Source organism: Callospermophilus lateralis, unplaced genomic scaffold (genome assembly GCF_048772815.1).
Source record: "Callospermophilus lateralis isolate mCalLat2 unplaced genomic scaffold, mCalLat2.hap1 Scaffold_79, whole genome shotgun sequence".
Classification (NCBI taxonomy): domain Eukaryota; kingdom Metazoa; phylum Chordata; class Mammalia; order Rodentia; family Sciuridae; genus Callospermophilus; species Callospermophilus lateralis.
In genome coordinates, this window is record NW_027515935.1 from 2,831,284 (window position 1) to 2,851,440 (window position 20,157).

At 32.3% G+C, this 20,157-nt stretch overlaps 1 pseudogene; it reads left to right on the forward strand.

Annotated features, from left to right (window-relative positions):
* LOC143386826 (cadherin-12-like) overlaps positions 1-20,157 on the forward strand; it is a 74,584-nt pseudogene that overhangs the window by 46,619 nt on the left and 7,808 nt on the right.

A 20,157-nucleotide genomic window follows, 5' to 3' on the forward strand; every position in this document is an offset into this window, starting at 1 on the left:
CCTCACAAATGTCTCAACCCTTTTTTGTATAGGTAACACACTTATATCATTTTGCAGTATATCCCATCTTTCCCTCAGTGAATCTGATACTGTGGGACTTCAAAGATCATAGATAGGGGAAGGGCTCAGGGATATTGATCTTGGAGAGCTGAGAAAGTTTCTGCCTATCAGACTGGGCCTGCCACAGAGTGTGGGGCAATATGAACGTGGGTGAAGTGAAGTCAGTCTGTAAACACAGATTAATTGGCCCTGAGAAAACATTTAGTCAGTGACCTTTCTTGGTAAGAGGGTCTCCTTCTGCCGCTTAGCATAGGATTTCAATAAAGGTTAGCTTTTTCATTTCTGTGACTTAAATATCTGATAAAAAACAATTTTATTGGAGGAAAAGATTATTTGAGTACTCACAGTTGCAGGGGTCCTGTTCATAGACAGCCTGTTCTATTCCTTAGGCCTCGAGGTCAGGTAGAACATTATATGAAAGAGTGTGACAGTGGGAAGCAGCTCACATGATGATGAAAAAGAAAAGAGAGAGACTCCATTTACCAAATACAAAATACATACCCCAAAGACATCCTGTGTCCTCTGTACACACCCTACCTGCCTTTAGTTACCACTTAGCCAATTCCACCAGGGGACTAACTCACTGATTAGGTTCAGACTCTCATAACCTCATCATTTCTTCTCTAAACCTTCTTGCATTGCTTCACACATAATATTTTGGGCGATACCTAATATCGAAACCATAAAAACGTTAAAGCCACTAATTTTGACTTGTAGTTTCCCATAGGCTGGGCATCAGAATTGCCTGAAATTACAGGGAACTCACCTCTGTTTATTTTTACTTTATTCTGAGATTAAGTGTATGAGTAAGTATTTATTTCTGCACTAACCAAATTGTTAACATTAACCCTCAACAATATTGGGACAAATTAGTTGTCTTTGATTTTGGAGAAACATGTTAATATTTAGGATCCAGGGGATATAAAACCTCTAAGGTACTCTCAAATATGTCTGTTAAAACATTAATACATGTGTGTAAATGAAGTTAAAAATGAATGTGGAAAGTACTATCAAGTAATATATTGGAGAGGTATTCTAAAATGTTCTTAGAAATGTATGATGAATTTAAATTTAAAAATAACATAAAGTAGCAGTTCTTGTCTGTCACGTTGGAGAGTACCTAATATAAATCATGCACCAAGGTCTACCTACACAAGAACAAATGACTTTTAAACAGGAGGCAAGAGAATGTCTTTTATCATTAAAAACTCCTCAGGGACAGAATTATTTTATTCCTTGACCCCATCACAATTTTTATCCATAAAAATAAAATTTCCAGAAAATTAAACACATAACAATATATACATATAGAGTTAATAAATTTAAAATATTTTCTAAAAACTACCACATTCTTGCACAACATTCATGATACCTAAAATGAATGAATTTTACGGATGAAGTGGGTGAATTTTTTAGCATATAAATTATATCTCAATAAAGTTTATGGAAGTTGAAGTACATTTTAGCAAAGTGGGAACTTACTGGAGCAGTTCCAAAATCGTCCACAGTGTGTACTATTTCCTGAGGAAACCCCTTATAAATGTTTACAGTTCTAATATAAACATATTTGCTTTAAGTATCTGAAATCTGTGTTTATATATGTTCTCTTCTTCAGTCCTACCTATTCCCTCAAAACATAACAAGTAATTCTGTCACCCCTGCACTTGTCCATTTCTACCAATTTAAAGTCAGCTAATGTATCTTGTGTCTTCTTTGGGCTGCAAGTGTCCCTAGTTTTCCTCATCACTCCTCAAAGCCTGTTGAATCAAGTCTCTTTACAACCCTGCTTACTCTCCGTCTTTTGTCAAGATTTTGAAGATCCAGAAATGCTCACAGTCTCATCCTCTTCAAATACATCCAACAAGTTACTTTTCTAGGGGTTAAATGTAAGCCCCTGTGACCCTGCTCAGCAGTGTTGATCTCCCTTAGCATGTGGTCTACCTACTTAATAGTATGTCTAAGGTCTTCTTTGACCTAAATCACTCATCTTCTCATTATTGTTCCTCTCAAGTATTTTCTATAGCAATTACTAACAATGTATAATTCTCTATACTACTTTCACAGGTCTGATAGTGTGGTTGCATTGCTCTCTAAAATACCATCTTTTCCCTTTCACTTTGGGTTTTTTAGTCTCTTTTTCAAGATCATTTCTCCATATCCTTCTAGTGCCACCAAACATCAGGCACAGGATGTCTTGCCTGAACCATTTGATTTTACACTTGATGCCTTTTCTTGGCTCTCCTATGGTCTTCCCTATCCCTCTATCAGTCATTAAGATCATGTGTTGATATGTGTAACCCCAATTCTTGTTTATTTTACTTAATTTTCATGTTTCAGCTCTAGCAAGGTGTCTACTGCATGATGTACACCCAGCAAATATAATGAGTTGCATGATTGAACATAGTATGCATTGAAAATTCTTTTTAAAATGCTAGCTGATAAACACATTCAGTAGCAATTTTCTTCTTCAATTAGGCATATATTTAGTTGAATAGAAGTGCTTAAAAGGACTATTGTGAGACAATTCTTTCTTGTTCAAAAAAGAACATGCTACAGAGAGAATTAGACTTATTATATCCTCATGCTTCCTGACTTTTAAATGTAACTTAACTTCATTTATATTTTTGAGAGCATTCCTAAAAGATAAGCTATTATATTGAAATCACATGGCTTCAATGCATTCTCACACCTCAAATCAACAGCCATGATATAAAAAGATTAATTGCACGGTTTATACCCTGTTCCATTACATTCAGTAACTTCAGGTGGGAAAATCAATTACTAACAAATATTGACAAGTTTAGTTCATAAATCTCATTTGTACAGGCAAACAAGTTTTGATCTCTGACTGCAGTGACATGAGAACTACAAACTTATCAGAATAATAACAAGCTTGCCAGAATAATAACCTGCTCTTTGGAGATACACTTCCCTTAACTGAATTTTCATGATGAACACAGAATCACTTTTTGTGGCATGGGTATTTCAATGGGCCAGCTGCAATAATGTCACCTGCTCTCAGCCACTGTTATGAACCTATCTTTTGTTCCCCTGCCAGAAACATAATGTTTGTAAATGTTCTGTGCATCACACCATATGATTAGCAGAGCTCTTCCTTATAATATCCCTTGTCAATTTGGTAATAATACAGAGTGATGATCATATGGGGATCATTACTGACTTGTTCAAATATCAGCATAAAACATTGAATCTATGGAAACTTGGACAAATTCTTTCTTGTTTCTATGGTTTCATTTCTATAATTTCATAAGTAAAGTGGGGAGATTGATAATATATTTTTAGAGCTAGTGTATGAATTAATGATAATATTTATCAACATCGAGAGAAATATGGCAAGCTTTAAAAATGCTAACTCTTGTTATTATAATTGATAACATACCAGTTCATGTGTTCACCATTTCCTAACGACTTAAGTGAATGAAATTTCTGTTTTGTTATTCATTTTCTTGGATGTTCTACTCCTATTGCTTCACATAAGTCAGCAACATTTATTACCAAATATGTCAGACAATAAAAACGATAAAAAAGACATCATTAGCAAAGGTCACCACTTCTTTTTGAAAGTTGTCCTGACATATAGTATAATAAAACAGCAATGGCTCTTTTATGTTTGTATAAAGACAAATATTTTTGTACAATCACCAAATTGTCAAAGTTTTTCCTTCATTTTCCATAATGTGATTTTTTCCCCTGTCTGTGTTAAAATCAAGATTCTACCTCAGTTCTGGCATAGATTTTTGTTATTGTTTGCAGAAGTCTCCCTCATCCAAAGCCCTTTCACAGCCACTGTTAAGGATTTTTTTTTTACTGCTCAAAAAAGTTTAGTATTCAGCAGGTTAAGGAAACCCATGGTCAGCTTTAGAATTTCAGTCTCTGCTGAGCTTTCAAGGTGTCAAGACCCTAAAATAATATGAACAGCAGGAGTACTAAATCTTTCATTATTTCCAGTTTCCCCTTGAGCATACTGACTTTGCAATAAAGAAGCTGTCATTTACACTCTTCTTTATTGCAAGGTGGGTAATAGCTACAGGGAGAAAAATAAGGAACTGTGTCAAGTTAGCCTAACTGCCATTATGATTAATGTGTAACCATTGCACATTTGCATTTACTCTTTTCACATGCAGGTACTTCATAAATTGGAAGAGTGATGGGGACAGCTACTTTACAATAGATGGAACAGAAGGAACCATCGCCACTAATGAATTACTAGACAGAGTATAATTTCTCCATAATTGTGAGTAAAGTTAGTAAGTATGGCATGGACAGAATCAATGTTATACCACAGTTCTTTGGATTTAACACTTTTAAATGAGTCCCTGGTAAGATGTTTTTTATTTTTGCAATAACAGCTGAGTGGTCTCCCGGGGAAACTCAGAAACCTGTTCCTTTTCCTCCTAGCATAAGTCCAGAGATATTGTGACAGCTGCCAATGAGCCCTGTTTGCAGTATCGCATGAATACCTAGAAAAGCATTTCATTGTGAGGTCTCATCGTTTTCACTCTGTACTCTCAAAAAGTCACCAGAGTGACAGCTTTTCTGCCATGCATGATCCTAAGAGTTTCATAGGCTGGTCAAGAAGAAATAATAATCAAATAAAATTACTCACTCTAAAATATTTTTTGAAATCAAGAAGAGCATTTAAAAAATCTTCTCCCTGTCTCTTTCCTGTAACTAGAATATATTTTTAATAAATGTAACTGTGGAATACACTTTTAAGTGCGATTCTGCAAAGAGCTGCAGAGAATCCCTAGAATTGTTTTTAATTGTTCCTTGTGTTCATTTCTGCTTGGTCCAAAATAGAATCCTGTCAACTGAGCTTAATTGTAGTTCTTATGGTTTAACAGTATAATAGAGAATGTGATAAAAATTTCTTTAAGTAATCAATTAGAGTGGAAATGTGACATTTGACTCTTTTTACTTGGTTGTTTTCAACAGAAATGCATTCCCCTAGTTCTTCTGCTTATGATTTCCTAAAAGTTTTGGAAAATCCCTAAGTATCTTTCATTTCGTTTTCTCATTTGTTTTGTGCATCTGGTGCAAATTTATAACACTTTTGCTGCTAATTTCACCTTTCAGATCAGAGAGAAGCTATGAATAGTTCTGTGGAAGGGTTTTGATCAGTCTCAACTCGGTGGGGGCATAAATGTGGAACAATTTTTTTATCTGTAACAACTGCGGCTCAACATGAACAGTCAGATACCTTACCCCCATGCTTTTAGAATATTGTTAGCCAATTTTACGACTTTCAGGTAACTCTTGATTGCTAAATAACTACTGCATTGTTTGTTTCAATACTTAACTCTTAAAATTTTAACCTGTCATGTGGAAAGTCTAGCTATTCTGAGGCTGCCATAAAAGAGAGATCGCCTGTTGATGCTCAGATTACAACTGGGGCTCAGTTCAGCCTTCCAACACTACATGTCAGTTGATGGTTATGTCAGTCTTGAAACCCCTCATCCAATCTACTTTCTAGATGAATTCCACTTGCTAGATGAATACCACAGTGTACTCCCCATTGCCTTATGAAACTAATATTAACTCATGGAATTGTGAGAAACATGAAAATGTTATTTTTTACTTTCCATGTCAAGGTTGTTTTTTGGTAAAATGGAAATAAATCACTGAAGATTCCAAAGAAACCATAATTTGTATATTTGAGAATGTGGGGATAAGGATATAGACATTCAGGTCTCTTGGGTTGGGAGTGAAGGAAATAAAAATGCATGAATTCCTCTTATCTGTCCCACCACTTTTAGCGTTGAGTTGCACTGATAGTAAAGGTAAATGTTTGAAGGCCAATTATTTTCTTGTGTGATTTGATCCTTTAATGTTGGGGGCTTTTGGAGACATTTGCATAGGAATCAGATACCACCACACAATGGTAAACCTTAAACATTCTTAACTTCCTCTTGATTGTCAAGCAGCCTTCTTGATAACAGTATAATTCTTGATAACAGTATAATTTCTCCATGCCAGTTCCTATCTGCTATGTCCACTGTACCCTACGAAAACTCAAAAACTCTTGCCAAGGTAAATTACAGGCTGTGCTACCACAATGTCTTTTTCTTGTCATTTTTGTTCAGATTGGACCTTCTTGCTCAGCTAGACTCAGACACAGAGTATGAAGTGAACTACTTGAGCGAATGTGCTATTGTAGAGTTGAATACCAGTCAGCTAGTCTTGGTGGACCCTCCACCTGCATTCTCTGTACACTGTTTGCTGTAGTCTCACTTGTGGTGAACATCTTTCTTCCTTTCTGTTCTGTATCTGCTGTACTTGCATAGGTTAATTCTTCCCTCTTGATAACTTTCAATGATTAATTTCTATAGAATTTTGAGGACAATTAATTTATGAAAATTATTTTCCTAAACTATTTAATACAAAACCATTGTGAGTAATGCTAAAATCACTTTGAAGTAGGAGTAATAGACCCCTGCCTTACTTCAAGCTAAATGTTTGTGGATAATCCATTGGTAATCTTTACCATACTATAAAAGTTTTCTTTCTCCCAGTAGCTACAAAACCATGGTAATGGTGTGAGAATAGACATAAAAATAATGTCCAGGGCCTCCTTTTAGAGCCTTTAGCTTCAACTGCTTGAAGCAGGGAAGAAAGTATAAACCCTTGTGTGAAAATAAAAGTCTTCAGTCACTGAAAATTTAGATTTCCTAAATTTATAGAACCATATTTGGTTACTTATCTCTATAATTAGTGCAATGCTCTCCCAAATTGTAAGCTGTAGATTTTAGCAAAATGCGAGTAAGGAAATCCTAGTTTATGGATAACAAGTAGTTTCTTAGCCCTAATAGTCAGCACTGGAACTTAGGTATATAAGATACATCTGTACATATGTATCTCATGTGTCTAAGAAATCAATTTCCTCAATAAACTTGCAAGGTATTACTATCTACAGTATAGGAGTAAAGGAATTCAAATTGTTTATAGCACTGTGTCACACAGCTAATGATGACAAACCTAAGATTAGAGCCCTGGACTCTTTACCAAAGTAGATTTTGTGGATTGGGTACCAACAGTTGTATAGCCATGCTTATTCATGAGAGTTACGTGGGTTATATATACTTCTCTCTCTCTCTCTCTCTCTCTCTCTCTCTCTCTCTCTCTCTCTCTCAAACATACACACACACACACACACACACACACACACACACACACACACACAATATGAGAGTGATGCCAAATTAATATTCCTCAAACAGACTGACCATCAATTCCATTTTGAGGAATTCAGTATCTGTTCAAAGACGATTGAATGTATATTAGACCCATCAAAGAAGTCTTCTAGGACAAAATAAAGATGCCAAAATATCATCACATGATAATTAGAGATTCCATAATAAAAGCTAATTTTGAGTCTTTATTTTTTGCAAATGAACTTTTAAAGTAAACATGATTCATATTCCAATTCCTTAAGCTGACTTCGTTGATCAAGCTATCCCACTGATCAGATATTATTATCATAGTGAATGGATGAGAAATAAATACCCAATACTTGCTCTTGCATGAAGAATGAAATTTTTTAAGTAGACCAAACTGCAGGTTGAACTAGTATATGTTTTGACCTGACTCTTCTATTAAAATCTCTCAGGTTAAGTAAAATGGTACAATGACAGAACAACTTTAAATTAATTAAAAATCAATCATTTATCAGTGTTGCTATAGTCAGAGGTCCAAATAATTCTCAAGAATTTTAAAAGAGAGGGAAGCTTCAAAATTTCACCTCATTCAAATTATCAGAAAATTTCAAAAGGCCAATGTATCTAAATATTTTGGTGTTAATGTAACAAATGCCCTTAGTTAAAGAGGGTAAGTGACCATGACACTGAAGTCCTATAATTTATTTCATATTTATAATATATACAAATTACATAAGAGACAATTTTCTTCTTATTGATATTCAAATAATAACATGGATTGGTTTTATTTATTATGAAATAAGTAAAAAAAAATCAATGAACTGTTTTCCTAAATGCTATTTTTGTGAAATTTCATATATTTGTGTAAGTTCATGAGTTGAAATTTAATTGTTTGGTAATCAATTTTTAAGGTGTCTGCATGAAGATAGTTTTATGTTAGAACTTATTTTACTTAATATAGAACATGTGATATGATTTTCATATGTACAGAAAAATCAAGTTATAAGATTTTTTACTATAATTCAAGCTCAACATGAATTATGCATTTATTTTATTTACTATATTAAGAACCATTTGTGCAAACATCATTTGTTGTAGGTTATGAGAAAACTATAAATAATGTCAATTCTTAAGGACATTGCAGTGAAAGTATAGATAGAAATTAACCAAATTAATGAATTAAAATAAGTTATAATTGTTAAAATTGTGTTTAATTCCATAAAATTCATATTTAAGTAAACACTAGAAAGAAGTTGCAAAGGGTTGACTGACCACTATGTGGTTTTAAAGTGATGAAAGATTTAAGTAAAAATAAATGACCTTTAGACAGAATATTCTTTTTTAAAACATTTTTTAGATGTAGATGGACACAATACCTTTATTTTATTTATTTATTTTTATGTGGTGCTGAAGATTGAACCCAGTGCCTCATATGTCCTCTACCATTGAGCCCCAGCCCCTGGCAGAATATTCTGAAATGATTCTCTGTATGCCAAAAAACTAGCTATGAAATTATATTCTCAGACAAGGTGAAGTAATAATAAAATAGTTAAACTATTCTAATACTTGTGTACCCATTAACTCATATGGTCCCCTTTGATAATACTTCAAGGTTAGTATTACTATCCATGGTGTAGGAGTGAAGAAATCAATGCTTTGAGACATTTCTTCATAGCCCAGCACCACACAGCTAAAGAGAACAAACCTGGGTTTGGACCCTTTGACTCTCCAAAATACATTTTGGGATGCGTATCCACTAACTTCTGCTTCCTTCCTTTATTTTAAATGAGTAATAACAATAGTCATGGTAATTTTCAAATGCATTTTGAATAAAAAATATGGTACAGATGTTCTGTAAATGGGCTGGCTATGCTACAAAAACAAACCAGTAACACTTTTTCCAAAAATAGATGGACATGAGACTGGGAATTATATTTACACATTAAGAGAGGAAGATTTGAAATGTGTTCTCAAGCACATCACTGCTGTTTGTCAGCAGGTTCTCAGTCTTTGCAGAGGAAGCCTATGAGAAAGTAGAAAAAAGACCTCTCCTTAAAGGTGTGGTGTTATTTAACTTTGGGATATTAGATAATTATGCTATGTTACGAATTGCATCAGAATTCGGTCACATAGAACACCAACATTTATTATCTCATTTATTCATTCATGGGTGAAATGAGTCCTCTAAATGTTCTCTCATTAGACCTTAATTAAGTTCACTCCATAGGTGATATTAAGATTCAGTTTCTTGTAGGATGATGGACTTGAGACTTAGAATTTCAGAGGCTGTTGTTCCCAGGATGTTCTCAGTTTCCTGTAAATGAGAGCTTCTAGGGCAGTTTACAACTCTCAGTCAGTGCGATCAAAATAAACACAGGAGACAGAGAATGTGTGAAAGATCAAAATTAATCCTTTTTGTAATTTTTTTTAGACATTGATGGGCCTTTATTTTGTTTTTTATTTATATGCGGTGCTGAGAATCGAACTCAGTGCCTCACATATACTGGGTAAGCGCTCTACCACTGAGCCTCAACCTGAACTCCATGAAATTGAACTTTCTGTAACCTACTCTGAGAAATTGCATCACATCGCTTTTGCCACATTTTGGTTCAGTAGAGGCAAACTACTAAATCTAAACAACATGTAAAAACAGAGAGTAAAGCAAGTGTGTAAAAAGAAGGCAGTGATAATTATAGACCATTTTAAAAAGGTTGACTATTTTATGTGACTCTTGGCAACTAAATAAGTTATTTTAAAAAGAAGAAAATTTAGGAACCATATTATCTGGCCTCTAAGTCCTGAAAATTTTGTGAGAGAAGCAAATATCTGGTGAAATGATTTAAATGCCAATTCAAAATAAAAAGTGTTCTCACTATATCCCATATAACTTTTAATTTAAACTGAGTGTTTAAAACATTAAAACACACACACATACATTGTGTGCATGTAAGAACAAGGAACAATAAGTCCTACCACCACATAAAACTTTAAAGCTTAAAGAAACATACGGAAAAATGTACCTTGTCATAGGGAGAAGAGGGGATTACAGGTGGGGAAACTGCTTAAGCAAAGTCGTAGAGGTATCAAAGTTCATGTTGAGATCAGATCCTGCAAGCTTTGTGGGACAGTTGGATGTACAGAGGGAATAGAGGGGAAAGATTGTCTGTAGTCTCATTCAGCCAGCTAAAGCTTCACTGAGAATTTAGTTTTTCCAATATGTTTGAGTCTACCCTCATTTTGTTGTTTCTACCTGTATGTCCTTTGCTTAACACCTTTCTAAAAGGCATGTATTTCTCCAACTTTTTTTGTTGGTGGATTTGGAATGCATTTCTTTAGTCCAGCACTGACTGCCTCACAGTGTATTATCTGGTTCACTGTGATTGACCAGGGAGCTGGTGACAAGGGTGAGTTGGAATTCTTTGTGGTGTCTGACCAGCAGTACTCTCCTACTCTCCTTCCCCCGTTGATTGGATCACTTTTCAAAATAGTTATAATATTTCTATGCATGCTGTTGAAAACTAATATCCTTGGGTTGCCTTTTTTTTCCTACTATTGTTCCTCTACTCCCCAACTATGATCACAAGTATCACAGTCATCTGGGATAATTTTTTTTTTATAAGACAGATGTTTGGGTACATTCAAGTCACATTGGATCAGAATTTCTGGGATTATTGTCAAGAAACCTGTACTGGAAACAAGCACCCTATGTCATTAAACAAACATCAGGTGGGGAAACTGCTTAAGCAAAGTCATAGAGGCATCAAAGTTCATGTTGAGATCAGATACTGCAACCATTGTGGGACAGTTGGATGTACAGAGGGAATGTTGCCAAACTCTCCAGTGTCCTAAAGATGAGCACAAATTGAGGGAAATAAAAATGTGAAACCTGTCACTACTCAGCGTAGATGAGGTTTGATGATGGCATGGAGCAATTGCTTATGATTCTAAGCCCATGTCATTTTTTCTTCCTTCAGTTGCCCAGATAATTAACCTTCTCTTACTTTTCATAGAAGCCTTTTCATAGATTCCTGGTAGAATCTAGGTAGTTTGTCTACCATTTTATAATTTTCTTTTTTTCTTCCCCCAAGTAACTATTTGAAACTAATTTGTATTCTCAAATGAAAATAAATTTTATTTATACTAGAATTGGCAACATTTCAATAGTAGTTCTAAGAGTGATACTGTGAAGAATGAATCACTTGTAAAGTTTTCAAACTATTTCATAAAGCTCTGCAGTGTATCATATAACATGGAAAAATAATCATTAATGTTATCTCGATCATCAACTTAATTTAGAAATGTTTCCATTTTGCTCACTATTATATGCTATGCAAATATAATGAAATCCAAATTTATGTTGTGAGAGCTTATATTTTATTTTAAACCTTCAACTGCTTATGATTATACTAACATAATCAAACTGCTTAAGAGTACTTTAAATCAATATAATTGCTTCAACAAAATCACATGTACAACATTAATGTCAGCCTTATTTTTTACTTAATTAGTATCAGTTTTCTCAAGAAGTAAAAACTACATGATGAACTTTTCACCTAATTGCTGAAATCCATATACAAATATATATTTATACAAATATGATAAAGTTCCATTAACACAGAAATATTCCTTTAACCTGACAGAGTTCAAGAATAGAAAAAAAAATATCAAAACTATTACATTGACATGATATATCATATCTAATATATTTGTACAGTGATATTATCAATTTAGCATGAACTTTTAGAAGAAATTTCTTTATCTTATACATCTTTGATTCCAAGGTATATTACTCATTATGAACTACATGGATATGTTTGTAATTAATATATTGTGTATGTTCAACCTTTCTTGAAATATATTACATATTAACAATTTAAGTCACCAACACTACATTATACCTTCTATTCATTAGAATCTCAAAACTATTCATCATGAGTATAAATAAGACAGCAATATTTTAATATTTTTTCATTTATTTATTCCTTTGTGTATCTTAACATGCCATTTTTAATGTTTATAAAACAAAAAAAAACTTCATTAGATGGGCTTATGGAATAATGACCATAAAGCACAGTATACTGTAAAAAAAATAGCATGTAAAAATGTCAATCAAAAGAAAGCAAAGAAGGAGGGTGCTGTGGGAGCAGAGAGAAAGGTATCAGGGAGTACCTCCACAATACTGCTGCATGTTAACTATAATGTCAGGGAAAAGATATTAAAATTTTAGTATATTGGATACTAGAAATATCATCTATTTCATTCTTGATTGTAAAAAGCACTGATACTAAGAATAAAGTAATTGAATATAAAAGAAATAAGTATATGGAAAATATTTAGGGTGAGTAAAAGGTGACACTCTTTTGTATTTGTCTTTGTCTCTTTCCCTATACTTTTCTCATCCCTATAATAAAGATAATCAAGGTGAGAAAAAATTAAGGTTTGTGTTCTGTTCCAGCCTATGTGATATTTCAATATTATTATGAAGAGGTAAAAGCTGAAAAAAATGAAATAGAAGTATGAATTGTATTTTTGAAAATGTATGCTGATTGAAGAATAATTAAAAGGATTTAAGAAAAGCAGGTTTGGAGAACAGTAGAAAAAGCTAATAAATAATTTTGTTATAATTTAAGACAAAAACTTGAGTGTTCTATGAAGCGTTGACAGTGGATGAAAATGGAAAGATTAAAATGATGAAAATTGAAACTCATTTAATGTTAAAATACAGGGTGGGGAGTGAGACATCAGTATTAGGGGTCAGGTTTCAGGTAGGGGATAAGAGTAAGGGGTGCAGTAAACTGATGTAGAACAGAGAAACAGAAATAACGGTGTTTTGCAAACTCTGAGCTTAGTTTTGAACATAAAGGGTAGAATATGCTTGCTCCTCATACAAATCATTGCCATCATTTGTGTATACTTGTCATAATTCAGTAACAATTTAGCTTTGAAAAATATATTTGGTGGGGCTGGGGTTGAGGCTCAGTGGTGAACCCTCACCTAGCATGTATGAGGGGCTGTGTTCGATTTCAGTAGATATATGTGTTTATCAGCAAAATAGATTATAAGTGAGTATGAAAAAGAAAAGTTAAGTAAACTGAAAATGTGCCCATAGAAGAAAAAAATGATGAGGATGTAGAAAGACAAACAAGACATGAATGCCTAGAAATGAACAAATATTTTTAGGAGCTATAAACCACATTTTGAATAATCAAGAAATTATAGAAGAGGCTTAAACACAACTGATTATTTTGTGCATTATATTCTTATTGCTTTTGCATCTTAGTTGATTATAATGAAAGAAAATTACATAGAAATATAAACTATTAATGATTTATTAAATCTCTGTAACTGGGTGTTTCAGAAATTTAATTACTTACCAAAGGACATTTGTTCATTAATTTTGATATAAAATCATCTTTATTATAAAATTAATATTAGTGAATTCTATGTGTTTTCAAAATTCAAATATTTCAAATTATTTATTGTTCATTTATTAACAGAATTAAATCCATAAACCCATTACTCATTTTCAGCAATATGAACATGCTGTTTTTATTGTTTTTCCTCTATCCTTGATTGAACATTTATTTTATGGCTTTTGCAATGCTGGCTTCTGACATTTAATTTCAGGAAATCTAGGTGTCCTGCAGTGCACAGAATTGTTTCACACAACAAAGATTTGTCTTAGTTAAAACGCTTAAAGCATCCCCTGGAGAAACACTATTAATAATAAGTTATTACAGTATTGATTTTTTTTTGTGAAAATTTACTCATAGAAAACATCAACTAAAATGACATTTTAGGGCAATAATTCAATAATTCAAAGAATACCCAGAATTTTTGATGAATGAATGTAGGCCTGAATTCATTTTGATAATCTTTTTACATATTATAAAAGTAGATTGTTAAGATAAATACAATTGAGGGATAAGACTTGTCTCCTCTTGAAGAAATTCCCTCTCATTCTAACCTAATGAAATAAAACTCCTACCCTAGAAAAAAGTGGAAAAGAAATTCTCCTCTTCATGTGGGCTCTGGACTTGAACCCACTTTACCATGTAAAATAGGAAGTAGACTGTTTCCCATTGTCCAGATGTTGAACAGGTTGTCATTCTTCTTAACAGCAAAATCTAAGACATAATATAAATTATTTATCTATTTTAAGTGGCTGTATAATTATCAGTGTGCTTTTTAAAAATAATAATAAATAATAGAATTGAGAAGCACTAAGGAGCCAGAACATCTGATTCCAAGTCAGCATTTTTACCTTCAATTGTGGTTTTTGGAAAAGTCACAACTCGCCATTTTTTTTAAGAGTTCCATATGCATAATAGGGTTGATGATAGTGTCTATATAATAGTTACCATGAACCATAAATGAATTAATCTGTATAATGTGTTTTAGAATGTTGTTGATTCATTGTTTACTTTTTAAAGTATTAAGCATTTGTTTTATTTTTATTGTTGATATACAGTTTTTTTTAGAAATTTAAACCAAGTTTAGCAAATTTACTGACTTTTATCCCTATTCTGCACTACATAAATGTAAGTACTAATAAAATAACTGTCTCTAGCTAATCTCCACAGAATATAACTGGTCATAAGAATAATAAGAATTTCACCAAAACATTGAAAGTTATGTAAAACATCATCTTATTTAATACAACAAATCTATGAGGTAGGACTTATTGATATCCTGTGTTTTATATGGGGAAACTCAGTGAAATAACTGAATAAGAAAGGTTCAATAACTTTTGAAAACTAAGCCAAAGTTTTTCTTATCAAATAATTTAGTATGCTTTCACCAATATCAATGTCTACATCATATGTATTTTCACAATCATTCTTCAAGATTAACAACATAGTTTTCATAATTACACCAAGTATCCTCATTTCATATATTCTCTGTCCATACTGGTATACATGAGTAGATTTCACAGTGACATATGGCAACGTGTAGATATTTTTTGTGTTAACGTTCAACATTTTAAAATTTCTTTCTACTGAATTTTATAGACTTATGACAATCAGTCATTCAAAATATTTGTGTACTCATTTCTTTAAAGCTTTTCAGATAGAGGTGTATAAGAATATTTTGAATTTTCAATAACACTATAGAAGAATTTAACTTCTTCTACAGAAGAATCAAGACAGAATGTATGGTAGAATATATACGTCTTTCAATTTTCATACTCCTGGACTTACATTTTTAACTCCCCATTCTTCTAGCTGTGTGATCTGGGTAGGCCTTTAAAAATTTGAGACAACTGATTCATCTGTAAAATCTTAAAGGTAAATTTTGTATGTTGTAAGCTAAAACTTACAAAATATTAAAGTATTATGTTATAATTTATTAAACTAATTATTTAAAACATAATACTTTTATGTTTTGTAAGTAATACTTTTATGTTTTGTAAGAAATTATTTAGAGCATACTTCAGCAAATGACAGGTAGCAAAGGGTAAGTTATTAGGTTGATCCCAAACCCTGTGATGGGATTTTAACTGATACCTTTTCAGTTGAGATTTATTTTGATACTGTAGAAAGAACCTATTCTCTAACAAAAGTTTGCTTATTCTTTTCTTTCATATAATCAACAAGTAATTTCAGGATATCCTAGCTTTCTATGATATTCCTTGATTTTACTCCCTTAAAGCTATTTTTTCTAATTATAACTTATGTTAATCAATTTCTCTTTCTTCTTCATACTCATCATTCTTTTATTCAGGAAGAAACTTCTGAGATGATTAATTTCAAAAGGGTAATTTAAGATGTAAAACATGGCAGAGAGTAAAATTTTTACTACATTTGTAAAACTTAGAAAACTATATTTTTTTAATCTAATAAAAAATATTGCTAATGGCAAAGATTAGTCTTGTGAACTAATCCTGGTAAGATAGGTAAGTCATTTCACCAGAAATGCCCTGAACTTATAAAATGCCAGCTAAGTGGTTGGTCTTACCTAATGGTGAGTTTCAGGGATGAACCCTGGTAATATGCCTTGTTTGTGTTCTGACACCTAAGCATCAGTGTTGCACTGATGTTCTTTATTGAATAAAGAATAACTAAAACAATTTTAATCATAATTTATGTTTTTATGTTTCAACAGGTAATCCATTATTTACCAGCAAAGTCAACATACTAATTAATGTCTTAGATGTCAATGAATTTCCTCCAGAAATATCTGTGCCATAGGAGACAGCCATCTGTGAAAATGCAAAACCAGGACAGGTATCTTACAAATAGTGTGAATCGAGAGTATCTTACAAATAGTGTGAATCGAGAGTACACCAATTACACTTGTAATTTCATTGACTTGTGAGGCTGAGAAATGAAGATAACAAGTTTGAGGTCAGCCTCAGAAATTTAGTGAAACCCTATTTCAAAAAGAGAAAAGTGAAATGTAACTCATTGGTAAAGAAACCCCGGGTTCAATCCCAGAACCCACTGCCCCATGCCAAAAAAAATGTTTAAAGACACATCATATGTGTATATTTTCAACTCTAAGTCCAGACATATATACATGTGCATATGCTCATATTTCAGAACAAGTCCTCATAAAATACATCATAAGAGATATTAAACTTGAGTGGATTATGGTGAATATGGATGTGAAAATAATCCCATGGGAAATAAAGTTTTGATTTCCTAGCAAGTTCTTTGGATTATGCATTCTGCCATTTTTGTACTCTCTTACTGTGGCTTTTCTAAAGAACTTAACTGTGAGCAAACACTCTATGCTGATATATTGATGTGAACTTCAATCACTTTTAAATAACATAACCACTTACTTAGGTAAATTGAATGAGTTTTAATTCTTGAAATAAATTTTACATTTGAAACAATATTTTTAAAGGGCACGCTTTAAAATTTACTGTCTTTCAATTTGTGCATGTAATACTACTTAGTAGATTATTTGTCCAAAAGCTGTGCACCAGTGATATGTACTATCAATATAACTATTATATGAAGTTTAAATAAAATTTAGAGCCCATGTTCACTCTAGTAACATTTCAAGTGCTCAGTAATTGTATGTGTCAAGTAGACACCATTTTCTTGAGTAAAGTTACATTTTCATAAGCATGGAGACTTCTAGATTGACTGTGTTGTCCCAATCATTCATAGATGATGTGAGGAAATCACTAAATGAATTACATTACTACATATTTTCATCATGTTACCTCAAATAAGAAATCTGCATCATTAATTTATAATAGTCACAGAATGGATTAAACCTTATCACCTTGAAAGCATCCACAATATGGATGTCTGTTTCGCTTGTTCTGCTCCAATGTTTTTAATAGTAGATGCTACATAAGTATTTGAGCATAAATTAATTTTTTTGATAATTGGAAAATTAAAAGAAGTTTACAAAACTTCTACAAATTAACTATTTTTTCACTTTTGAGGAGCTCCACTGTGCCAAAGTATATAAAAAAGCCATTTTTTGTCTTCTGGATACTTAGGAATATCAATAATATCAGACTAATCAAAATCTTATAATGCTCCAAATGAAATTAGCCTCTGGGAACAGAGCTCTATTTAGCTCTATTTGTCTAATAAAGTAAAAGATTTGAAATACTGATACAAGTCCATGTTACTAGAGATCAACCAGATTTTCTTATTTGTGGACAAAGTAGTGAAAAATCTGTTGTGTTCTTGCGAACTCTATATCAAAAAATATCTTTTGGGTTTTTGTGTCCTACTCCTCAATACTTATGTTCAAAGCACAGTGCTGAAATGTCCCTTGAGTTTGCAGGGTGTGTGATATATTGCCATTTTCTGCTTTGGGTACCCGACTATAGTGCCCCTGGCCTACAAACCATGCATAACAAATAGCTCTCTCTTCTGGATTATTCTTGAATATATATAAAATACATATATGGGTATATATATATATATATATATATATATATATATATATATATATATGTGTGTGTGTGTGTGTGTGTGTGTGTACTTTTCTAAAAAGGAGAGAAATAGTAGGGAATAAGTTGGTCTTATGTAAGCCTGTGAAAATTTATGTGAGAGTTATTTTCTTCAGGGCAGTACTATCCAAATAACGTTTCCAGATAAATGAATGTCTTTAATAGTTTCTATATGCTGTCCTAAGATGATTTTCTTTCTTCAAAAATATGTTCTTGATATTTTGTTGTTAAATATTTTTTAATTTAATAGTGGCACTAGCTAACAACATTAAGAAAACAAAATAAAAATTGACAATCAAATATTGGTCCCTAAGTAATGTACAGAACTTTTAGGGGTGAAATTCTATGATTGGAGTACATTGGTCTGAGTCAAAAAAGTTAATTTTTCAGGATATGTATCAAGATTCTTTCTAAATTATCATATTCCATTGTCTAATGATGAATTATAAAAGTCTCATTTATGACAATTATACAAGGAAAATAAATTCTGTGCAAAGAGTTTGCACTATGGTAAGAAATTAAAATTTCAAATCCAGAATCCAAAATCCCTAATTTTGTTACTAATGCTGCACTGATACATAAATGCCAATAACAACTGTGATTCATCTATCCATTATTTAGGTATCTCTCTGTGTGCCCAAATATATGGGAAGGTAAATTGTAGTCCGGAGACTGGATTTAACCAGGAATAAAAACCAGAAATAAAACAAAAATCAAAAGCATCAGTTTAATAGCATCAGCCATATGATTAATATTTTTCACAATTATGGCAGGTTACCATAATTGAATATAACGTCTTCCTCTGCCAGATTAAAATTTAGTTCAAAAGCATGATCCTCTGATCAGCACACATCCTTTGTCTTTTCCCACACATGCTTCCTGAAATTAGTCTTTCTGGCACACAGCTAATGGATATGTTGATTCAAAAGTGCCTGGAAGCCATTCTGATTTTGTTTTGTTTTGTTTTTGGTGGAAAGGAATCCATATTCTTGTGCATGCTAAGTAAGCACTCTACCACTGAGCTGACTGTCTAATCACTTAAAGCCATTGTAACTTGCTTATCTATGTAGTGAATTATGAATGTAATAGTTTGGCTCTGAGAAATTACTTTTTGATTATTTTCAAATTTAAGAGCTTCTTACTGAAATATCAGGAATTTAACTAGACTATGTGCTACTTTTGGTGACAGTGAAGAACATTTTTTGAAATAGGGATTGTAATGCTTATTATGGAAATCTATAAAAACATATTTTTGTTCCTAACCAATGAAGGATAATTAACATAACAACAGAAACAATATACACATTCTTTCTTTGTTTCCCATTGTTTTATACATGAAAATAAAACTCATTCTAACAAACAACAGTTCTAAAATTTTGCTATTTCTATCACTTTTAGATAATCAAATATTTGTTTCCAGTAAGCAGCTTCATGTTTAGGCTGGAAAGAATTTAATTCATCTAATTTAAAATGCAAACAAGTACATTTTAATTTCATTTTGCTTATTAGTGAGAATTTTCAATGCTGTTAAGCTTTTCAGTTTGACATATATTGATTTAGAATTAACCTGTGTCCTATAATTGAGCCTGCTATTAAAACCTGTAAACATTTAGAAAATTGTTTAAAAAAATTATGTGTGAGTAATTGGCCTGTTAAAATGAATTCAAAAAGTATAATTTCTGTAGCATACTTTATTAAATGGATTTATAAACCTGTTATGTAAAGTTCCTTTCAAAACTGATTGACTTCAAGTTTAATCTTAACTTTGTTTCAGATAATTCAGATAGTCAGTGCTGCAGATCGACATCTTTCACCTGCTGGGCAGCAGTTCTCCTTTAGATTATCCCCTGAGGCTGCCATCAAACCAAATTTTACAGTCCGTGACTTCAGAAGTAAGTATAAACACTTAAAGATTTACCTTTTTCAAGTAGCTTTTTCAAAGGGCACACATAGATGAATCAATACTTTTCCTAAAAGCATTCAATTTTGTAAAATAAA